The following is a 24,513-nucleotide window of genomic DNA, read 5'->3' on the forward strand; positions in this document are numbered from 1 at the left end:
AATTATCCTTGTTTCCAGTCTTTCCTGACCTAGAGTAGTCCAAATACAGGCTTTGCTGTATTCTGGACTTTTGGAAAGTTCCTGTGTTGCCCATTTCCTTTCTTGGATAAAGGGAGGCTTCTTTGTTCACCAGTGACAGTGGGGAGCTTAGAGCAGCCTATCTATCCCTGGAGGATTGTTCCCAGCACAAGAATCTGGTAGTCTATTGGCCGTTTTGGGCCCATTTCTACATCTTTCAAGTCCCCCTGTATAAAACCCGCTTTGGCGCGGTTTTGTGCGATTTAAACCATTCTCGGCTCCACAAAGTCTACTCTTCACCTTTTCCCTTAGAACTGATCTAGTTCTCATAATAAAACACCCTATTCCTACTCTAAAGCATTGCACTTGCTCACTAAAGCAATTATATAAGTCAGCACTAAAAAATTAAAAGCACTACACCCTCACAAACTCCCCTTGAGTAGCTTGTTCCCCACTGGCCCTTTTTTTCAATTATAAAGGAATTCCCAATACTATTCTAGCATGTCCAAAGGTCAGTTGTCAATCTCCTCTCCGGTCCAGCTGGTGAATCTGGGAATCTTGAGGCAATGTTACAACTGCCTCATGTACACAGACAACCCTCTCCTCCTCCCAACAAATTCCAACACGTGAGAGATGCAACCATATAGCCAAACTGGAGGCTAAGCTCTCTCAACTCAGTACTGGCGTAACCAGTCAGGAGGAGAAGGACACCACACTCCCTACAATTCCAGTCTCACATAGACCTACCACAACAGCAAACCAAACACATAAACACACAAAAACATACCCGGAGGCTCTAAATAATAATCTGCCTAAGCAGCAGAGACCTCCAAAGCAGACACCCAAGCAACCGCTACCCCAAAACAAAACACGTGCAACACATACCTCACAAAGCCAGTGTGCCGAACAGTCACAGCCCTTAAGGCTAAACAACACACCTGATACACTTGTAATAGGTGACTCTATCGTCAGGCACACTGACGTCCCGCTCACCAGGCTGAACAAGGAGAAGGTCACGATGAGCTGCCTGTCGGGCGCTAGGATCCGCCAAATAACACAAGCACTCAGGTCACTCCAAGGCAAGTACAAATATGACTCAGTCATTGTCCATGCTGGTGTGAATGACCTGAGACGTACCTCCCTAGACTACATGAAAAGAGACATAGAGGAGCTCTCTGAGCCTGTAGCCCAGGCCGGTATGACCCTGACCTTGAGTAGCATCTTACCCTCACCAAGAATGATGCCACAATATGAAGACAAGATGATCAATTTCAACAATTGGCTTAAGTATTGGTGTCATTCAAAGGGGATCCAATGCCTGTCAGCCTGGGATGACATGCTCGACAAGCCACGATGCTTCGCTAGGGACGGCTTGCACCCGTCACCCCTGGGCTTTCGGATATTGGCAAAGGCTCTTGCCACCTCCATAGTGCCTTTTTTAGGCAAGGCTCAAAAGACAAACCCACCTCCATAGGTATCACAAGGGATAAGAAACTAAGAGTAATGCTACTCAATGCCAGAAGTCTAAACCTCAAGATGCACGCACTCGAAACTCTCCTTAGCATGGAGAACATCGATATTTGTGCAGTAACAGAAACCTGGTTCAAGGCTCCCGAGAGCACCCCAGCACTACCAGGTTATACCTCATACCATGTTTTTCATCCCCAAAACCTGGACCGAATCATAAAAGGGGGAGTATCAATATTCGTCAAAGATACCCACACCTCCAGGTTGGTGGCACAGCACGAAGCATCAGAGACTATCCATGTGCAACTAACAGTGGGTAAAACTGCCTTCCAGTTTATAGCCTGCTACAGACCACCCTCCCAAACCCAGGAACCCCACTCGGCCTTCCTGAGAACACTGGAAAATATGAAGGTCTCTCCAAACACCATTATATTGGGCGACTTCAACTACCCAAACATAGACTGGGAGCATTACTCTAGCTCCAACACCCTAGCCCAAAGGTTCCTAGACTTTATAAACTCAAATGCTATGGAACAACTTGTTACCACTCCCACAAGAGGGGAAAACATACTGGACCTGATCATCACCAACATGGGGACTCTATGCTCCAGACCAGAAGTGTATCTCTCACTGGTAAGATCAGACCATAAACTAATCTTACTGGATATTCACATCCCGACCCCAACCCCTGCCCAGAAAACCACAGTGAAAAACTTCTCTAAAGCAAATTTCACACTTCTCAAAACCGAGGTGGAATCCTTCAAAGCCCCCGGGCCTGTGGAAAATATGGCCCAGACCGCAGAATCCTTTATAAACGCATTCTATGAACACCTTCAGGAATGCATGGATCATGCAATCCCAAATAAAACCAAGACCCAATCCTCCAAAGGCAGGCGTCCTGTCTGGTGGACCCCAGCCATAAACAAACTATACAATAGAAGGAAGAAGCTACTACATGATGGAGCAAAATCCCGAAAAAGGGAAGGCATCTCTGATCAGTATTAGCAAAAAACTACGGGCACTCATAAAAACGTCTAAGGCCAGCTTCGAGAGAATAAGTGCACAGGACACCAAGGATAATCACAAGGCTTTCTTTAGTTATGTTAGGAACCTGGGTGGGAATTCCCAGATATGCTCAGAATTAGTCCAAAATGACAAAAAATACACTGAACCCACAGACATTGCCAACATCCTAGCTGACAGGTTCAGCGCAAACTCCCCCCCCCACCAAAAGGGCAAATATCTATCCCAGCAGAGTGCTGCCCCCCTGCCCCCTGACATCTCAGATGCTCAGGTAAGAGCCGTCCTCTCCAAAGCAAAAAACACAGCATCAATAGGACTAGATGGTGTCCCAGGCTGCGTCCTACATGAACTCCAAGAAGAGCTAAACCCAAACATAAAACTACTGTTCAATCTCAGCCTTACTACAGGATATGTACCCAAAGAGTGGTGTACATATCCTGTAGTAAGGATATGTACCCAAAGAGTGGCGTACAGCAACAGTGGTCCCTCTCCACAAAGGTGGTGCCTCAACGGATCCTGGAAACTATCGCCCCATAAGCCTGACTAGCTTGGTCTGCAAAGCTATGGAAAGGATCATCATGGACCTCATAAATAAAGATATTGGGGACCTACAGACACTGGATCCTACCCAGTTCGACTTTGTTAAGGGCAGATCCTGCCTCTTAAACCTGGTCGATTTCTTTGAAACAGTCACCAAGGTTATTGATGAGGGGAAGGTGGTCCACACAGCCTACCTGGACCTCGCAAAAGCCTTCGATACAATACCCCACTCGGGTATTATAGATAAGCTCACCAGCTTAAATATAAACCCCTATGTCACTAGATGGGTTGCAAACTGGCTCAAGGACAGAACCCACATGGTTAGAATTGCTGGAGCCATGTCAGACTCCAAACCAGTTACAAGTGGCATCCCCCAAGGCTCAGTCCTGGGACCTCTCTTGTTCGGTATACATTTCTCGGAGGTACAGGCCAACACGGAAGGACTGTGGCTGACCAAGTTCGCAGATGACTGCAAACTAGCGCCATAATCGACTCTCCAGCCGACACAAGCATCCTACAAAAGGGCCTCATAGAAACAGACAACTGGTGCCAGAGCCATGGCCTCAAGCTAAATGCCAAAAGTGTATAGTCATCCCCTTTGGCAAAAACAAAGTCCCCACAAATTACCACATAGGTGGTAATCCATTAAGTACGGAAGAAGTAATTAGGGACCTGGGGACCCAAGTTGATAGCAATCTTTCATTTGAAAACCACGTGGCCAAAGTGGTTAGAAAAACATTTTATATAGCCCACCTAATCATGAAGGGATTCACATATCAGGGGAGGTCATCATGCCTCTTTACTCATCCTTCATCAGGCCCATAATTGAGTACAATGCCCCTTTTGGGATGTACCTTACCAGACACCTGCAGCAACTGAAAATATTTTTTGTAAGTGTGATGAGCTGGCAGACTTTTGGGATTCCCTGTAGACAGCTCTGTCGGAGATGCTGGGTGAGCAGATTGGACTGACTGGGGAGATGTGATTTTTTTGAGTAAAGCTACAGAATCGGAATTGCCTAGACATAGTAAAGCCCGAGTCTAACTATGATGGCTGCCAAAAAAGCAATTACTAGAAAATGGAAATCAAAGTCTAGGCCAATTTTACTAGAAGTAGTGAATACAGTGAGATAAAACAACTGGAATTGAGATCTTTAGGAAAAGGAAGGTGCAAACTACATAGGAAAAAATGGGAATTGTGGGAACAATATATGCAGAGCAGGAACGAGGTTCAAGAGGCAGGATTTGAATGACCTATATAATGCTTAACTGACAATGACTGGATGTTTTATAAGTGATGTATAATGTTTACAACTACAGTTGTTTGAATGGCGTCTGTAATGTAAACTGTTTGCAACTAAAGTGATATTTTGTAGGTTTTTCATTTATATAAATGTAAGATGGTCTTTGTCACGTATAAATTTGCCTAAGATGTTTGAAAAAAAAAAAATTAAATGCAATGGCCTTTATGATCTGTTCAGAGGCATGGTAATACAAATTGTGGCATCAAACACAAACCTTACTTTTACTTCCAGCAGCAGAATCAAGCACATTAACTGTACACCATCTCAGAGAAAGGCCAACATTTACATGGCATTTAAAAGTTCTGACAGCATCCTGTTAACACTACAGCAGTTAACCTCAGGTACAATTTCAAAGACAACAGCTTAGCAAAAGTGAAGCACCCAACAAAACTAAATGGACAGATATGAATACATTAAATACTGAACTCTTTTTGACTAGTTACAAAGCTTAGAAAAATTTTAGGATATGGAAGTTGTTCCAAGCTGAAGGAAGCTATTAATTGTCCCTTCCTCACTGGCTATAACAGCCACTGGGAATCAGTATGAAAGTTGTTTTAACTTGGGTAACACTGGTAGCAAGCACACTACTTATTGCATATTGCATTCACTTTTGACACATATACAAATGTATGCAAAATGACACAGACACCATGTTGTAAAACAGTCCTAGAATATATTTTTGTTATTTTTTTTAACTACAGAACATGCCTTATGCAGACTGGCACTATACACATAGCCTCTTAAGATAAGCTTACCAAATAACATGTTCTCATACAACAGTCAAATCTGGGTGTCCACCAGAGTTCTTAAAATGCCGGTTAACAATAAAGGTACCAAATGCCAGCAAATGTGACCTTTACAACTTTCACACAATTGCTGGTGTTGAAAAATTAACTGTTATAGGCCGCCCACACAGGGTAGGACTCCAACTCTTGTGCTGATGTACTGCTAACTGGACACGGGGGCAAACGTTGGGTGAGATATTTTGATATCACAAACATATTGTAGTTAACACTAAGATGGATACATGTCACAGCAGCAAACCTGTGGAAAATACAACTGAGTTGCATAATGCAGCATGCAAATATGCATATTAAAATATCTGCAGAAATTACAGAAACAATGACATAACAATGAAATAAATCATGACAGTGACAGTAAAAAGTTGTCAGAACAGTCACCACTATTGCCTCAAAGAACACAGTAATCTGGTTTGATTCCCAGCTGGGGTGCTTTCTATCTGGAGTGTTCATACCCTTCTTGTATCTGCACTGGTGTTTGCTAGGGTCTCTGTTTCTTCCTACATCACAAAGACATAAAATTAGGTGAAATGGCATTGCTCATAAATACCTTAATATGTCCGTGTGCATGTAGTGTGCATGTGAGTTTGCACCCCTCCTGTGACGAGTTACCTTTTCAGCCAGGACTAACCCCCCCCCCCCCCCACCTTACACCAACTCCTTGCCAGGGCAGCCTCAGACTTTCCATGACCACAAACTGGATAACACAAGTTTGGAGGAATGGATGGCAGTGAAAGCAAGTCAGTCCTTATAATGAACACCCTAAGGTAGCCTTTTAAGGATTACACTGGTAGCAGCATTCATTCTACTGCAATTCCTTAAACTTCATCACAAACACATGGGTAGCATCTTTTTGGAAGGCTAAGGAATTGCATAAAGTGACAAATGCCAGAATCAAAAACTAGAGGAAAAAATGTCAAGCCTTTGTGATCATATGTTACAATAAATGACTTCATCTTTCTTACTATCAACCTCTTGCCACACATGGCCAATTTGTAGTACACATTTTTGACATGTAATTCTTGTAATAATGTCACACTACTGACAAAAACAAGAAACCATTTTAAGAAATAAAAGGAAACTAGTGAATGTAGATCAAAACTGCATATTCCCAGCTAAAAGGAAACTTTAGGTCTCTCTGCGAGCTGCACTTTTGTGGTCTTCCTTCACAACAACACTAATAATAATGGGAAACAGTAGTCTACTAATTAAAAATGTTTAATGCCACAACAAAAATGCAAGCATAGCCCTTTTTGCCCACTTGCTCATTTCACATTCTATTTTGCAATGTTGACAAGCCCCCAGAATGGATAGACTCCACACCTTGGCTATGCCTGGATATCTGGTCCATTAAAGCCACAAACTATAGAGGGGTCAAGTCACAATCTTAGCAGAATCCTATGCCTACTTCACATACTATAACACCAACAAAGTGAACATAACTCCTACTCCACAAATGTAGGTATCTATATAATCAGCAACAGAAGGCATGGGGCTTAGTACTCTGGAAGCACTTCCCCAAACAAATTCCGGGGTATAAAACAAAGTCACATGCCTTCTTCAAATCCATGAAGCACACAGAGAGCACCCATAACCCTCTCCAATATCTGTGCAAACATACTTCTACAAATCAAGATGGAATCCACAAAGCTACTAAACCAGGTGCTTCAGTAGTGGACAAAGTGTAGTTTCCAACACCATGGAATATATTCTCCCATACAAACTGATAACTGTGATCATTCCCCAACTGAAAACACAAACTCCAGTTCCTCTTTGTGAAAATTGGAACTAACACCACTGTTTGCCAGTACAGAGAAGAAGTAATGTCCCAGCCCACCAAGCAGCACTGAAACGGTGTGTTACACAATGTCCAGATGTAGAACTGTAAGGGCTCAGTAGGGAAAGGTTCAAAACACTAGATACCAATCTAACAAAAAGAACACTGTAAAAAGACATTTACTGACCACTGCAGTTCTGTTACTACTTTACATTGCGACTGATAAAACTAACCACATAAGTGAGAAAAAAAGTTAGACACAAGCAAAAGCGCTTTCACTCGTAAAGGTATACACCTGGGCAGTCTTGAGTAGGTCTCAGTTCCTAAGTTATAAAAACATCAGGAGTCAAAATGTTGTTAACAGAGGAATGCACATGACTAGTCTAGGAGCCATGCAGTTATTAACAGTAGTGAAAAGCTTTGAGGCAAAAGAGGTTCATGACGGTACCTGATCCTGTGGGATTGGCAAAAAGGCTAGGAAGTTCTCCTAACTGGGGGACAAGCCAGACACAGCTAAAAGGAACTCCAGTGGAAACCTGCAGCACTCTCTAGCTTACCGTCCAATGTCAGAAACTGACATCTGGAACACAACACAATGTGCAACAGGCATCGTAACAATGGAAAGACAACAACAAAAGATAAAAATGTGTAAGCACACACACACACAGACACACACACACACACAGACACACACAGACACACAGACACACACAGACACACAGACACACACAGACACACACACACACACACCAAAACTTGTAGCAAACAACATTACCAAAAGAACATTTAGTGCAACACTTATTTCTGCCAACAACATGCAAGGCACAGGTTCATGACACCCCTAGGTTGGCAAAAGGGTCGCTTAAAATGGAAGAAAAGGAAAGTGGAACCTGCAAGTGTTCACTGTATGCAATGCGTACATGTGTAGACCGATATCCACACACACACACACACACACTATACTGTACATGTACATCTATATATGCATACACACACACAGACATACATATTATACACAATATACACCCTTGTTGCATCCCACTTATTAATCTTCTCGATCCCAACAAGTACTCATGGCCACCACATTCTACCTACCTCCTTCCAATCATTTTTCCACCTATTTTACCAAGCCAGCTCCTACCTTCAAACTCCTCAACTTGCTTAAAAGCAGTCCACAAAGAAACTTGACAAAAGACTTCCTGAAATCTAAAAACAACAATCCTCTAGAATGTTATCAGACTCCTCTCTCACCACAATTATAAAATATGCAACCTTTGTTTTAAAATATTCACCATATCCTTAATGGTTACCAATTCAAACTCAGTAGGCCATAGTTCAACGGCTTAACCTACATCCTTCCACTGCACAGAACTAATAAGACAGCCAGTCTCCTGTCCTTGGGTGTACGACACTTCACACGTCTTACAAACTCCTGTTAAGTGGACCTGCTAACACCCCCGGAGTTGAGATCTCATCTAACGCTGATATACTTTACATTCTTAGGTCTGGCTGTTTCCTGCTGTACTCTTTCCATTTCACTACACCCATTGATCTGCTCTTCCTCTCAGCCGTCCTCTTCACTCCCATGTTGCTCTGTGTTCCCTCATAAACAAAGAAGCAAATAAAACACTTCTACTTGTTCCCTTCCATAATAATTATGTGATCATCATGTTTCACAAGATCAACTTCACATTTTTCTGACTAGTATCAAAATGTTTTGCCTCTTTTCCTTACACTCCTAGTTATTTTTCCACCAATGTTTTGACTAGTTCCATTGCTGTCCCTTTCTTAGCCTTCATTCTTTGAATTTGTTCCCCTTCCAGCACTTATACATTATTTCCATCTTCAGTCTTCTTAAATACCTATCAAAGCCACACAAGCTCTTATTTTATTGCCCTTAAAATTCCTTTTCAGCAGTGTTTTTTGTTTTATTGGCCTCCCAAGATTTCGCAGTTCAGCGTTGTCATTTTTCACTATTACCCGAGTTCCTTGCTCATGACTCTTGGAGTGGTATTCTAGGAATGCTCAACTGCTAGTTTTTCACTTAGCTTAGAGACGTAGGTCAGTAGCAAAAGGATACACATGTACTAGAGTTGGAAGGGAGCGTCATCCTCTTCTATAACAAATCCCAAGCACTTTACCCAATCTGAGTAACATATTAAAACAAAATTAGACATAAGAGATTAGCTTATGGACAGCCACTTTTTTCCCCACAAATCTGCAGCCTTTTCCACAAAGTGGTGCAACCTCAGAAGTAATTATATTTACTAAGAGGATGCAGGAAGTAAAGTCCTCTGCATGGAGGCTGTGGGATACCTGAGCCCCAACTTCATCCCTGACAGTATTTTTAAACTTTTGCGCTGCAAAATTCATGGAAGTGTTCCTGCTGATGAAAAAGTCCTACAAGACCTGGGATAAACACCTTTCTGTTCTGTAACAGCTGTGTACTTTTTTAGTGACTGTAGTATTCTGGAGAGAGTGATTGAACAACATAGATATTTCTAGACATTTCTAGGGCCTTGGTTTCTGTAGAACCTTGGAAGAATGTTGTCTGCCACTGGCCAGTGTGCTCATTGAAATTTTTTCAGCTTTGTCAGTTTTGTTAAAAGTTACCTGCTTGTGAGTGACCTAGAACTCATTTGCTATGAGCGGCAACATCCTGAGCTGCTAAATTACACATTGAACAATGTCTACCAAATCTGACGAAAAACAAGCCCTGCAAGATCTGGGGAAAGTACTGTTCTGTTTTTAATGAGCTTACTGTAATACCTGTGCACTTTTTGGTGATTTTTAGTAATCTAGCTAAGAATTGCTACTGTTGACAGTGGAAATTGTATTGACCTATTTCTTGGCCTCTTGTAACGTAGACAGTACGGATGTAGACATCTAGATCAATAACCTTCTCTATACTACCAAACTTCCCCAAAACCAATTAGCACTATAACTAGTGGTACCTAGTAATGCAGACAGCTACTTGCATTTGCGAGACGAGATGCTCTGTATACCTATTGCCCTCCAGATAGCCTCTATCAGCCCACTGCTGCTATACAGTGACCAAAGCAGCTCAGAGCCAAAAACAGCTAATAGATGCTCTATCCAACTATGCTGTACAGTTGCCCAATAATACTGCACTGTCCGCTGGTACAGGACCAACTTAGGTTAAGCATCTTCATTGATTCCAACTAGTCAGGTAGTGTAACTGTAACAAAAAAAAGTAAACTGACTGCATCTTTTACTTCATTAAGTGTGTGTAATATTCAAATAAATTCAACACATCACCAGACAAAAATAGATCAGTCTGCCCGTCTTCTGTTGCCAGCCTCATAGCACCTGGTATCCTTAGGCAGTATAACAAATGACAAAGGTGTACTTAATATGTGACATTCTCTTTGTGAGAGATACATTTAACAAACATGAAGGCCACAGTCTCAAAACCTATGAGCAGTGTACATTTCTACAACACAGCAGACCAGCCCACAGTAAAATGTTTTACACTAAGGCTGTATAAAATTTCTTGCCAAAACCCCACCACCTTACATTCTGGCACACTTAAGAGTTAAATCATCTCAAATCCAGTACACCAGACCACTCTACAAATAGTGTTTTAGTGACTGGTGAATCTAGAGTCAGACAGACAGATCCTCATTTCACAAAGCTGGACAATGACAGGGAGACACTGACTTGTCTTACAGGTGCCAAAATCACAAATATCTCGAGGGCCCTTAAGGCCTTTTTACCATAAAAATAGGAATACAACATGGCGATGGTCCACGTGAGGGTAAATGACTTGGGACACGCGCCAGAACTCCATGCAAGTCATAAATGCAGGCAAAATGCTAGTCCTGAGCAGAATCCTTCATCTTGGAGAATGATGCCTAGGTACAAAAAACAGTTAATTAATTCGACAATTGGCTAAACTGTTGGTGTCATTCCAGGAGGATCCAGTATGTGTCAACATGGGACAAGATCCTTGCCAGTCCTACTTGGTTTGCTAAGAGTGGCCTGCACCTCTCATTCCAAGGCTTCCACACACTGGCTAAAGGCCTTTGCTGCCCTCACAGTGCCTTATTTAGGCAGAGTCCAACTGATAGATATACCAGTATATATGTAACATAATAAATCCAAAACAGGACCATGTTAAGGTGGCACTACCCAATGCCATTAAATCTCAACAAGATACCCAAGCTAGAGTCTCTTCGGCATATGGGGCACATCCATGTCTGTGTAATTACTGGAACTTGGCTTAAATGCTCAGAAAACATTCCCTCCACTCCTGGGTTTGTGCCTGCCATGCCTTCAGACCCCATGGCAAATTAAGTGACATCCCCATATTTGCTAGGACCTATTATCAACTCTAGACAGATTCCCAGAGACTCCCAAACAGAATTCATCAAACTCCAAACTACAATAAACAAGACAAACTATCAGTAAAATTGCCTGTTACAGGACACCCTCTGTGTTCCCTGAAAATGATTTAAGGTTCCTAAATGTACCTGATAAACTCCCAACAAGAGCATTAATATAAAAATAACTAAACTTATATTCCTTAAAAAGGAGCTCATTCCCTCCCCTACTCTATTCCTCGGTTATCCTCCAGTCCCTACCTACAGACACCTGTGCTCTGCCCTGGAAAAAAAAACTATCATACACCTCACTGTACGTGATCACACTTGTTCTCCAGGTATGGGATTTGAACCTACATAACATACTCATTAAATGCATTACATGTACCTAGACAGTACACTGAAGACCTGTTGCCTTATTGCTAGCAAAATTTGCTCCCCTATTTTTACATGTTGTTTTCCAACCTGTAGATATACGTCTTGGATAAGGAAAAGCTAAAAAAAAATCTGTATGAAGATAACTGTTACTTCTGTGTGACTGTCTCAGCTGCTTTTTGATTACAAATGCAGCCTACTGAGCTTAGCTTTATATTTAGGCTATAAGAAATTATCTGCATATTGACAGCACATCTTCTACCAGGTGTGGCATTTGCATTTGAAATTGCACATAGCTGTCCTCTGTATTGAGAGCTTCTTCCTTTCTAATGCCACTATTTCCTGGTGCTCAACAGATTTAATATACATGCTACTGCCTATTGGCAATGCTTTTTCTTTTTCCTGTCCCCCTCTCTTTTGTTTACTTACTCCCCTTAACAAGCATTCTGCCTCTGATCCCTAAGCTATAAAACACCCACACTTCAGGAAGAGAGACTGCAGGTCCTAAATGTTTGCTGAAGGAGCATCCCTCCACTAAAAACATCATGTTACCAATTTACAGCAATTTAGCTTCTGACATTCCCTGTAGTATTCCCACTACATACTGTCCAATGCCCCAATAACTGTGGACTTAGGTGAACTAGCTTGCCCCCCCAAGCCTCACACTGCCACCTTCACACACTGTAAACTCTTCTCTAGTACTCAACACACAATCATACATACACATTCATACCCTCCTAGTTTTTCCCTTCATACATAACAGCATTTCTGTCTCACTGACCTTGCAATCATGCCCACAAAGATAACTCTGTGGCAGTGGCTTGCATCCCATTGTATGAATGGACATTTATTTCCATTTATACAGATTGTGATACTGCAGTTTATTCATTTTTTTTTTCTTTTTTGTTCTGCTGCTAAATTCTAACTATCCTGAAAACTGTTTTCTGACACTTTTTCACTGAAGTGTGTGCTACACTGACTAGCTGCTGCCTGAAGCAAGTTGCTGCCCCCTTTACCTCACCTCCTGCACCCATTCTCTGGCCATCCCCAGATGTGTTTATTTTTATACTTCCCCATACATATTACTGAATGACTGTTTGAAATGTTTGGTTTATGTTGCAGCTTTTCTCTCCGGGCCTCCACTAAAATGCTTTTATTTTTTTAAACCAAACAAAAGCAAAACAAATAAAAATATTATTATTTTCTTTTAAATAAAGAATGCATTTTAGTCATTCACTCTAAAAAGTAAAAAATAAGGAAGAAATGTGAAAACTTTGCAAAAGAAACAAAGACAAGCTTATTTCAAAAAAAGCATTCATGGTTGGTCTTGCTGATTGTGGTAATGAGGAACCAGAAGTAGCAGGAATCATCAAAACCAACCTTGAATGCTTTTCTGAAATCTGCTTGTCTGTGTTCCTTTTGCTTTTCACTTTTCTTCCTTATTTTTTACTTTTTAGAGCGACTGAATAAAAAGCACTCTTTATTAAAAGAATCTTTTTTTTTACATTTTTACTTCTTACTTTTTAGTCTTCAAGTAAAATATTCTCCCTCTGCCATTAAATATGTCCTAAGTTTTCTTTAATAGTTATGTAAAGATAATTATTTTGTATATGAAACACTTGAATATCATCTGAAATGACATAAACAACTCAAATCCTACAAGAATAAGGTTTTATTTTGGCGAAATGTTCTGTTCTTTGCACTGGCTATGTGTATGACTTGCCCTGCAAAACTCCACGTTTCCACAAAAATGTTCCTCTTTGGAACATCTGAAAAAGTGGCATCCTTAATCTCAACAGAATTAGGGACACTTAAAATATTAGCACTATTAACTTGAGATGCTGGCAAAATTACAGCATGTGCATTAATATGCATTTTCTGAAGTAAAAAGTCTAGATCTGACTGCCATTATTTATTAAGGATAATTCACCATCGTTTCTCCAAAAGTCACCAGTTTTAGGAGGGATTAAGAGGGACACAGCTAAAATTGGTGTCAAAACCAGGGATGTCCATGAAAATCAGGAGCAGTTGAGTGATGTGTCTAGAGCTGTGAGACAGAAATCTTAGTACCAAGCCACTGTGTGATAAAGTATTCAAAATATGAAATGATACTTAGGATGTTCTCAGGGGCATACTGTAGAGATGTGACAGAAGGGCCCGCTCTAAAGTGAAGTTTGCAAAGCAATACATTTTTGATAGACCAGACAGAAGGCCGATTATGACAAAATTATCAAAAGCAGCCAGCTCCCTCTACCATCTCACCCACCTCTCCAGCAACATATCAAATACAAACCCTTGCAACCCACAATTAGGAAACAAAACCAGCCTCACACAATAACACAGCCTAAACGTCTAATGAAGCTTTCACAAATAATTTCTCTGCAATTTCTTCAAGAGTCAGTCCAAGGGCTTTAGCTACATATACCCTCTACCTCATCTACACTAAAAACACAGTCTGCTATCAACTAACATTTTCCTAAAAAAAAAAACTAAAACAAAAAACACTCAGCATCACGGTCATAACAGAAACCTGGGTTAAAGACTGCTATCTCCATCTTCATTTCCATCTCCAAGTCTACCAGTATATAGCAAACAGACCAGTTCCCAGACAAGGAGGAGGAACCCTGACCATGTATAAAGCAGACCAAAAGGACAAACCTATCTAGCCAACGCCATACCCCATCATGACTTCAAATGGGTAACAATAAAAAACCTACAACCAAACAAAATTTCAAACCTGTTAAGGCCTCTACCCTTCACTTAGCAACCTGTACCAAACAGCCTTTTTTTTTTAAGTTACTTACCTCATGCTAAGAAAGTCTTATCTAGGCTTCCACCCAGTATCTCTCAAACCAGTCAGAAGCCTACACTAGCTTGCCAAGGCCTCAAATTACCTGCCACAGCCCAGACATTCACCTTCTTTTTAATACAGAAAAAGATACTTCTACTCATAACTATACTTTACAAACCTACTCAAAATAGATGGTTTACCAATGAACCGAGAGACCCATGAAAACTTAGAGATGAAGTCTGATTATTACGCAAACAAAACAGTACACCAGAACTAAAAGAGGGGTTTATTAACCTGCATAATCTAACCTGACAAAAAAGCACCATAATACACAAAACCAATTACTTGCAAATCCAGAAAGCACATTGATCAACTGACCTAAAAATTCTGTGTACAAGCAAAATATATAAACTCCTACCACAATACCAACAATAGCCATAACTCCCCCAAAAGTCATTTTCTCCCAATAATTTCCTTGCTAAAGTCTCTCAAATTTTTCTACACATCCCACAACCCTTCCTAATTCCCTCACCCAAACACCATCCTTTCACAATGTTCTCCACTATTTTACTTCAAAACTGCCTCCAAAACCAAAGTAAAAAAAGGCTATCAATGAAATACCTGATGACAACCTATGAATTTCAGATGGTAATAGCCCAGGATTCTTAAAGTTTACCCTAAACATATCTCAAGCCTGCTAAAACAGATTTACAATCTCTGCCACATCTTTCCAAAAATATGAAAATCGTCAACCATTAAACGAATCCATAAAAACAATAACCTACAAACCTGCTCTGATTACAGACCCATCTTAATACTCCCAATGCTAGGTAAGGTGCATGAAAAACTAGCATATAGCCAACTAAACTAAATCTCCGAATAGGTTCTCTGGTGTCTCAACCAACATGGATTCTGGGAAAATCACAGTACCATGACAACTATCTGGAGGTAATCAAATGACATCCTCATTGAGAGGGATAATGGGCACTATATTGGAGCCATATTTATTGAACTGTCCAAAGACTTCAGCATGGAAATCTACTGTCCCTCACAAAGCTCTAGAAGCACACACCATTAGCCCCAAAGTTTCTGAATGGTTCTTCCATTTCCTATTTCACTCTGCATTACATGTTAGAATACACTCTACTGCCTTTCCAGAGCACCTTAAAGAAAAGGAGTCCCCTGTGGATTTGTTCTCACCCATCTAGTCTTCTCCCTCTACATAAATGAAGTTCTCTCAAACATCCAACATCTATTCATATGGTGCTGTACAGATGTCATTCTTCCCCTCTCACCATTCAAAACCAATGTCTGCAAGAACTCACCTCTCGTGCTGTCTCGCATGGTATTGGCCTCACTAACTGGCTTGACTCAAGGAATCTTCCACTAAACCCTTAAAAAATAAATAAATTAATGCTCTTCAGTTCCTGTAAAAAAACTAGAATGTGAAAATTTATACGTGAGGCTATCATCAAAGTCTCTTGACACCACCTACTCATTCAAGTGCCTCAGTATCTGGCTTGACCCAACCTTTAACTTTCAATTCCACATCCAGAAAACAAAATCAAAATTACAATGCACTTCTTCTGGGCATGGACGATTTCCCACTTTCTCTGTCGATCAAGCAAGGAGGTGATGGGGAAAGGCATTCTGTTAACTCAATTTGAATACGCACTCCAACTAACTGCCCCACCCTCTAAGGAAAATCTACCTCCCCTCCAAGCTACTGCAATCAAAAATCTGTTGATTCATTTCTCTACCACGAAGAACAGAACACTACTGTTCAATAATCAAAAAGGCAAAGTGGTTGCCAGAGCAACATAGAAAGAAAGCTCACCTCCTGTTAGTCCACTGCTACTCAAACTGTTAAATGAAAACTCCCATTTCCTGGTATGCAGACAAGCTCACAGCTAGGGATATAACCTCGCTTCCTCCATACAACCTTCTCAAACAGGAAATGCAGTGACCACAGCTTTTCTGTACTGGGACCAAACTTTTGACAGTCATCTCCTTTAACAGTAGAGACCCCACTACACTACCCCAAGTCAGAAAAACCTTCAGACAACATCTAATTTTATAGGCACACCACAACTGCTTCCCAACATCACATAACTTTATTCCCACCTTCACTGTAATTTTTTTTCAAATGCTTTATTACTATATACTCTGCCACAGCTGATCATTGTCTTTCTTATCTTTAATCATAACTAGAAACTCCTACTTTAACCACTTGCCCTTCTTTCACTATTTGTTCTCTCTCTCAGCTCCTCCCTTCCTTACAATTTCTCAGTCTCAACTCCTCATGTCCTTACAATTTCTCACTCTCCATTAAACCCTACTTCATTCCTCCCACAGCCCTTTTAACATTGTCTACAGTCCTTTACCACATTTCTCCTGTTAGCATTCAATCAAGTTCCTTATAATACGTTTTCATCGTAATGTATTCTTTGTTCTAGTACTTTACCCACTTGCCAGCACCACGTTGTGAAACAGCTCTGTAAATCAATCATTGTACATGATCTATGTTTATGTTTCTACATCATATGAAACTGTTAAGTAAACTGAACTTTCCATATTTTATTAAATGTACTATAATCGTACACCCAGGCTGAGTCAGAAAAAGATCCCAAATGGATCAGCTCTCTACTCAGGTCAACAAATCTAAAATAAATAAATAAGTCTGATTTCTGTGACATCTAGTGGGGAACAAAAATAGCATCATAAGTCACCACTAACTAACACAGGAAACACAGGTTAACATTACTTCCCAAACTTCATGCAGTATGCCCTCTGGAGGAAACCATTTTAATTTTAAGTTGGGGGCATATGGTGGTAAAGCACCCTTTAAATGGTGCTGGCCCTGTGGTAAAGACACTGTGCCAGTCACAAAGATGCACACTTGATGTTCAAACTTACTGCATTCTAAAAATCACGGGAGGTTAATGCCTCGGTTCAGCATGCAGGACCAGAGTAAAAAGCAAAACTTTTTCACGTCACAAAAATAAGTACAGAAATTGATTCCTGTATGTTTCTGTTCATGTCCATCACTGGACATACTAAACAATTCAAGTACAGAATTTCTAACAGGTTGATAACTGAGTTTACAACCAGGGATGCATCTTTATTAACTTGCAAATTAACACTGTCCTACCATCAAGTGGCTAACCTCCAACAGCACTGGTGTGGTTCACCCTAAAAATGAAGCAGATGGAATGAAATCAACATCTCAACATCAGAAGTCATGATCATGTCCCACAAAAGAGTGAGTGGACTGTTTTCTACATGCAAGGGTGAGGAGCTTCTCCAACTATATTGGGGTTGTGTTCATGGTTAACAGCAGAAGTGATCAGGAAATTAACTAATAAATGGCTGTAGCAATGGCAATCCTACAAGTCCTGTACTTGACTGTGGAGTTGGTGGAGCAAAAGCTGAGTCATTGAGCAGTTTTCAGTTTGACAGTAAAGCTATGTCTCTGTCTTGTGAGTTATATGGCAAAGTTTGCAACTTGAGAGTTCATTTTATGTTCTTTAGCTCACATATGATCATAAGCTTTACATAGTTACCAAAAGGATGGCACTGTAAATACAAGTAGCTGAAATGAATGTTTTTTCCTTGCAGGAGTGCTGGACTTGCTGTCTATGACAGACAGAGAATCTCACAAACCTGGGGGAGGATTTTGGACAGCAGACAGTGCTGCAGTCAGCTTAGGGAGTCAAAGTCTTCTGAGCATCTAATAAGGGTGTACCCCCAATGCCTCCCACAACAGATGTACCAGGCACAATTCAGTGGAAACATGTCTTGAAGCAGCCCAGGGCACACTGGGTAAGAGTACATCATTCAGGCTGCCTTACAATGCTTAGGAATCCAAAAGGATGAAACAGGAGCGCTGCATATAAGGAAGCTGTCCTGCCTTGCTCAAACTACTAGCTAGAACAAATTATTTAAAAAAATTATTTGGTACTATTTTTTGCTGAAACTGATTTTTTCTGAACTGATGTGAGGGAGATAGTATGCTTTGCATCACAGTTTAGCAATCTAACATACTGGTGTGATCCTTAATAAGACACAGAAATGTAAAATATAATACAAAATACTGAAAATGGACTATTTAAACGTTCCTACAGCAGAATTTAACATGAAAATGTTACAAGCTACACGATTTATTTGCATGTGTTTTCTGGGGAAGAGCAGTGATCTCCCTAGACCTTTTTCACACTCAGCCTGGGAGCAGCAACTGCTTAAGTCATTTGCTCAGAGTAACACAGTTAGGCAATGGATGCTGAAGGACTCAAACCTTATTTACTTACTCAACCTCTGCACAGTGAGCTGCTACAACTTAACCGCAAATCTGACCCAGGGAAAGGACCATACATTTAAAACAATGAATAAGAGAGTCAGAAAAATAAATAAATGCAATACAAATAGCATGACAAAGATGTACAGGAGCATAATCATAATAAAAATGTAAAGATACAAACAGACTATAGTTACAATGCAAACTGCGAATGATGACTCATACTTCAATGTCAACAGGTAGAATAATGTGAAGACAAGGGAATGCAAACAAGCAGGACCAGAGTGAGTAGGATCTGAAAGGCTAAACCTGTATGTAGGAGATGAGATGGAAAAACTATGCAGTTTAGCTAAATGACAACGGAAATTCTGGTGATGCAGAATTTATTGGGGACAATGATCGACTTTACTGGTAAAGGCACAGGATGCAGAGGGCTAGAAAATTAAGGAACAATAGCATGAAACCAGACATAAAAAAGAAGAGCAAGACAACACCATGGAAGCATATTTAGGGAGTCAGATAAAGCACAAATAACTACAAGAAAGGCAAGAAGTAGGACAGAGTGAAGAAAAAGAAGCACCATAAGATGAAATAAACCACAAAAGGGAGTGACAGACAGAGGTACAGAGACTTTAAAATGATATAAAAACAATTTGCCCACCATATTGACAACTAGAGATGTATCTATAAGTACATAATGGGACAAAAAAGAAAAGTGTTAAAAAATATGTTCCACGCAACATATTAATAACAAAAATAAACTATATAAAACATGCGACTATGGAAGTGACAATGGTTATCTGCATTAACAGTTTATTATACAGGATGAAAAAATGTACTTGCAACACTGGTCACTCAGTCTATGCTATGCCGGGGTTACTCAGGTGGCCTGCTCCTCAAAATGTTCCTAACAGCCACCCCGCATCTCACTGGTGGAGGCACCCCTCCCCCAAATTAAGAGGAGATCCTTCAGTACCTCCAATGCAGTTGGCGCTTTATGAAAAGAAGTTAGCGATCTCACTAAAAGCACGCTGGTGGCTTGTACTAAAGCGCATGATAAAATAATCACTATGATCTTCTCTAAGTAAATACTCTATTTGCACACCCAGAACAACACGTCGTGCACTTTCGATCTTCTTTCTAATGCTTTATTATAGCAGTTATACACCATATTAGCCCCTTCCCATTTAGTAGTTGTATTGCACACAGCACCAAAACCCGCAGAAAAAAAATGCACAACTGAAATGAGTGACCAGAGGGAGCAAAGCAAAAGCTTTTTCACAACGAAAAACAGAGACCTGCACGCCCCCTTGAGGTGCAAAAAGCCCCCTCCACGCGTATGCCAGCAAATCCAACCCCGGCGCGAGAGCACGGCACCCCAAGGACGTAAAAACATTTGAAAGTACAAAAGTGCAACCACACATGCATTGTGTGGCAAGGACGATCACAACTAAACAAACGAAGTTGTTTTACACCGAACTTATGCTCACGGCACTTCTCAGCACAACTCAGAAATCGACAGGATCATGTGTTTACCTGCCAGAGATAACTAGTTTCTCTTCCTTCCCTTCAGAAATCTTCCCAGCTTTAAGATGCAATGATATATTTTATTGTTATTCTTCTTTCTTTGATAATAATCAAACAAACATCCACACTCTAATGTCAGTTATAATCACCTCCCCTTTGCTTTTTCCACATACGGTTTGACAGCAAATAATGACTGCTTCACAGCCACCGAAAGCCTTAGCAAGCGATGTCACTTTTCAGGAGGTGGTGCTGATGCAAACGACTTCGTGACCTCAAAGAACACAATTACCTTATTTCTTCTAAACCGACTCAAAGGAAGCGATATTGTCAAAACTTCAGACGTTTACCAGATGTACGTGTGTCATGGGATGCTCACTTTTTAGTGCACTTGAGTTGTTGTGGGCGTGTCCTAGTACACTGCAGTTCCCCACACTTCCCGCGGTGGGAGGACCGCCGAGTTTCAAACCTAGAAATGTTCAGATGGTAAAGCAAAAGAGCGCATGTGGGTTTCTGACGGCTAAAATTGACAGTTTTTTTATTTATTTATGAATTTATCGACATTTGTTGACTGAGAAAGTCCACAAGGTCAGAAACCCATTTTCAATAGAAGTAGGGGAGAAAAGGTGTTAGTAGTAAACATACACTATTTTTTATTTTTCCACGGGTAGTTTTTTTTTTTTTAAAGAAAATAAATGAGATTGAAGAATGGTAACTTCACCAAGCAGCTTTTTCCCTCACTTATAATGCTAATGCACAACTCAGATGTCAGAAGATTAAAGGTGAGAGCACGCACTATTGCTAGCAGGCTGGATCATACCTCTCAACCTCTTAGTGCAAGACATCTGGACAAAGCCTCAAATAATGGAGGGGAAAAGGCCCCGAAATAGGGACAGATTTTAAATATTGCTCTTATAAGCTTAACAAGTAGAGAGAATAACAGGATTTGTGTTATATGCATTCTCTCAAGGATATGAAGTCTGAAACGTAAACGGCCGTCATTATTTAGTGACTTCAATCCTGAGTGATTTGCCAAGAAAACAAAAATTTTATGAGGAGCAGACCAAAATATGAGGCAACAACAAATCTGTACATTCTGCGAAAATCTGGACAGTTGAGAGGTTTGCATGCTGGTACTATTCCGCAGAGAAATTTCCTTCTATCCAAGTAAGGTATGGGCAACTCAGAAACAAGTATCACAGCCCTGAATTCAGCACTAGCCTGAAAACTGGACTATACTAACTTAGAAAGGTGGGAAACAAGGAATTTTTTTTTTTTTTTGAAAAGATAAGGCAAAAACAGTAAAAAAATACACCTAAAACAGCTTTAAACGACTACAAACGATCAGAAAAGGCTATTGCACTTTAGTGTGTAGCCTACAACAGTTAAACAAATTATTTAAACAAAAAACAACTTTTTAAAAGTGCAGGCAGTCAAATAAGTACAATATGTGAAGAAAAACAAGCTTTTAAATCACAATAAACGCTGTAAAATCTGTGTTTAGGCGGAAACAGTTACGTACAGCAAGAAAGCACAGAAAACTGATACTTAGTCTCTCTCCTAAGCTAGAAGGCTTGTATCAGTTTAAGGCTTCCTAGTGCTACCCAGTAGGTTAGTTACAGGAAAGATGGGAAACGAGCGCAGATGTGGTCTTTTAAACCAGAAAGTTGAAAGAGACTGACAAACTGTCCAAATGGTCAATAAACTACAATTTCTGGGCCAAGAACCTCTCCTCTCGTGGTAGACAGGCTACCTAGTGCTTAGCACTCCCACTGATAAGCTAGATGGCTTTCTTCCAACACAGAAAGGCTTGTGGGGCTCAGAAGCTTACCAACAGTCCTCTATATAACAACTCTGTATCTGGACTAGGCTAGTTACAGGAAAGGTGGGAAACAAGCGCAAGTGCGGCTTTTAAACCAGAACATTGAAAGAGATGGAAAAAAACTGCCCAAATGGCCAACAGCTACAATTTCTGTGTCAGGAACCACTCCTCTTGTGTTATATAGGCTACCTAATGCTTACCACTCCCACTGATAAGCTAGAAGGCTTCCCTCCAACAAAGAAAGGCTTGCGGGGCTCAGAAACTTACAAAGAGTAATGAAATACAGCAAATCTGTACCTGGGCTAGACTAGTTACAAGAAAGGCAGGGAACAAGTACAAATGTAGGCTTTTAAGCCAGCAAGTTGAAAGAGATGGAAAACTGCCCAAACGTCCAAATAAACTACAATTTCTGGGCCAAAACTCACTCTTCCCATGGAGGATGGGCTACCTAGTGCTTATCACTCCCACTGATACGCTAGAAGGCTTTCCTCCAACACAGAAAGGCTTGAGGGCTCAGAAGCTTACTAACAATCCTGGATACAGTAACTCTGTAACCAGACTAAGCTAGTTATTGGAAAGGCGGGAAACAGGCACAAGTGTGGCTTTTAAACCAGAAAGTTAAAAGAGATGGAAAAAACTACTCAAACAGCCAATAGCTACAATTTCTGGGCCAGGGACCACTCCTCTTGTGACAGATAGGCTACCTGATGCTTACCACTCCCACTGATAAGCTAGAAGGCTTCCCTCCAACACGGAAAGGCTTGGGGGGCTCAGAAGCTTACAAAGAGTCCTGGATACAGCAAATCTGTACCTGGACTAGAGTAGTAACAGGAAAGACAGGAAACAAGCGCAAACACAGGCTATGGAAAAGCTTCCCAAACGGCCAATAAACTATAATTTCTGGGCCAGAAACCACTCCTCCTGTGGTAGATAGGTTACCTAGTGCTTACCACTCCCACTGATAAGTTTCTCTCCAACACAGAAGGGCTTGGGGGGGGCTCAGAAGCTTACCAACAGTCCTGGATACAGCAAATCTGTACCTGGATTACACTAGTTATAGGAAAGGTGGGGACGAAACATAAAATGGGCTTTTAACCAGAAAGTAGAAAGAGATGGGAAAACTGCCCAAACGGCCAATGAACTACAATTTCAGGGCCAAAACCCACTCTTTCCATGGTAGATAGGCTACCTAGTGCTTACCACTCCCATACCTTACTTGGATAGAAGGAAGTTTCTCTGTTCACCTGTGACAGAGGGGAGCTTTGAGCAACCTATCTGTCCCTGGAGGAGTGGTTCCAGCCCAGAAGTCAGTAGTTTATTGGCCATTTTGGGCTAATTTCTATCTCTTTCTTTTCCCTACTATAAAAACCCCACTTGCATGGTTGTGCGTACCGGGCAGTGCCAGTTAGCTACGGTTAAATTATTCCAGGCTCCACTAAGTCTACTCTTCAGTTTTTCCCCTGAAACTAGTCTAACTCTCAACCTAAGCACTCAAAAAGCATCTTATAGCCCAGCACTTGCTCAGACCTAATAGCAAGCACTAATATACCCTGACACTGATTGCCCAGCAGGGCAAGGCTCTTTATTCACCCCTCACCAACCAAGCGACTAAGCAGCTCTCCCTACTATTCAGGTATGACCAAAGGGCAACTTCAGGTGCACTCTCCAGTCCAGCTGGTGAATCTGTGTATCCTGGGGCAATGTTACAACTGCCTCATGTACACACACAACCCTCTCCTCCTACCACAAAACACTAACATATGCGAGAGATGCAATTATACAGTCTAACTGGAAGCTAAGCTGTCTCCACCCAAGACTGGAACAGACAGTCAAGAGGAGAAGGTTAACACTTGCACCACAACTCCAGCCGCACAAAGACCTACTAAAACAGCACTGGCAAAAAATACACATAAATACACAAAATCATACTCAGAGGCTCTAAATAAAAGCTTGCAAAAGCATCAGAGACCTCCAAAGCAGACACCCAAACAACCTGCACTTCGCGTCACAAACCAGACAACACATAAAACACAAAATCAGTGTGCCACACAATCACAGCCCTTAAGGCGAAATAACATACCTAATACACTAGTAATAGGTGACTCTATAGTCAGGCACACTGATGCCCCTCTCACTAGGCTGGATAAGCAGAAGGTTACTGTTAGCTGCCTGTCGGGAGCCAGAATCCACCACATAGCACAAGCTCTCAGTTCACTCCAGAACAAGTACAAATATGACTCTGTCATTGTTCATATTGGTGTGAATGACCTGAGACATACCTCCCTGGACTACATGAAAAGAGACATGGAAGAGCTCTCTGATCATGTAGCCCAGGCTGGTATGACCCTGACCCTGAGTAGCATCCTGCTCTCACCAAGAATGATTCCTCAGTATAAAGAAAAAAATGATCATTTTCAACAATTGGCTAAGCTTCTG

At 41.0% G+C, this 24,513-nt stretch overlaps 1 protein-coding gene across 6 annotated transcripts in view; it reads right to left on the minus strand.

The window, feature by feature from the left end:
• Positions 1 to 20,675, minus strand: part of CARHSP1 (calcium regulated heat stable protein 1) — a 963,972-nt gene extending 943,297 nt beyond the window's left edge. For 2 of the 6 annotated variants that reach the window (XM_044089612.1, XM_044089607.1), the window contains exon 1: positions 20,408 to 20,537. The gene's annotated coding sequence lies outside the window, so the exon portion shown is untranslated. The other 4 variants (XM_044089611.1, XM_044089606.1, XM_044089610.1 and 1 more) reach the window with 4 other exon arrangements.
• Positions 20,676 to 24,513: the final 3,838 nt, after the last annotated feature.

This window comes from Protopterus annectens, chromosome 12.part0 (genome assembly GCF_019279795.1).
Source record: "Protopterus annectens isolate FY-2018-M chromosome 12.part0, PAN1.0, whole genome shotgun sequence".
Classification (NCBI taxonomy): Eukaryota; Metazoa; Chordata; order Ceratodontiformes; family Protopteridae; genus Protopterus; species Protopterus annectens.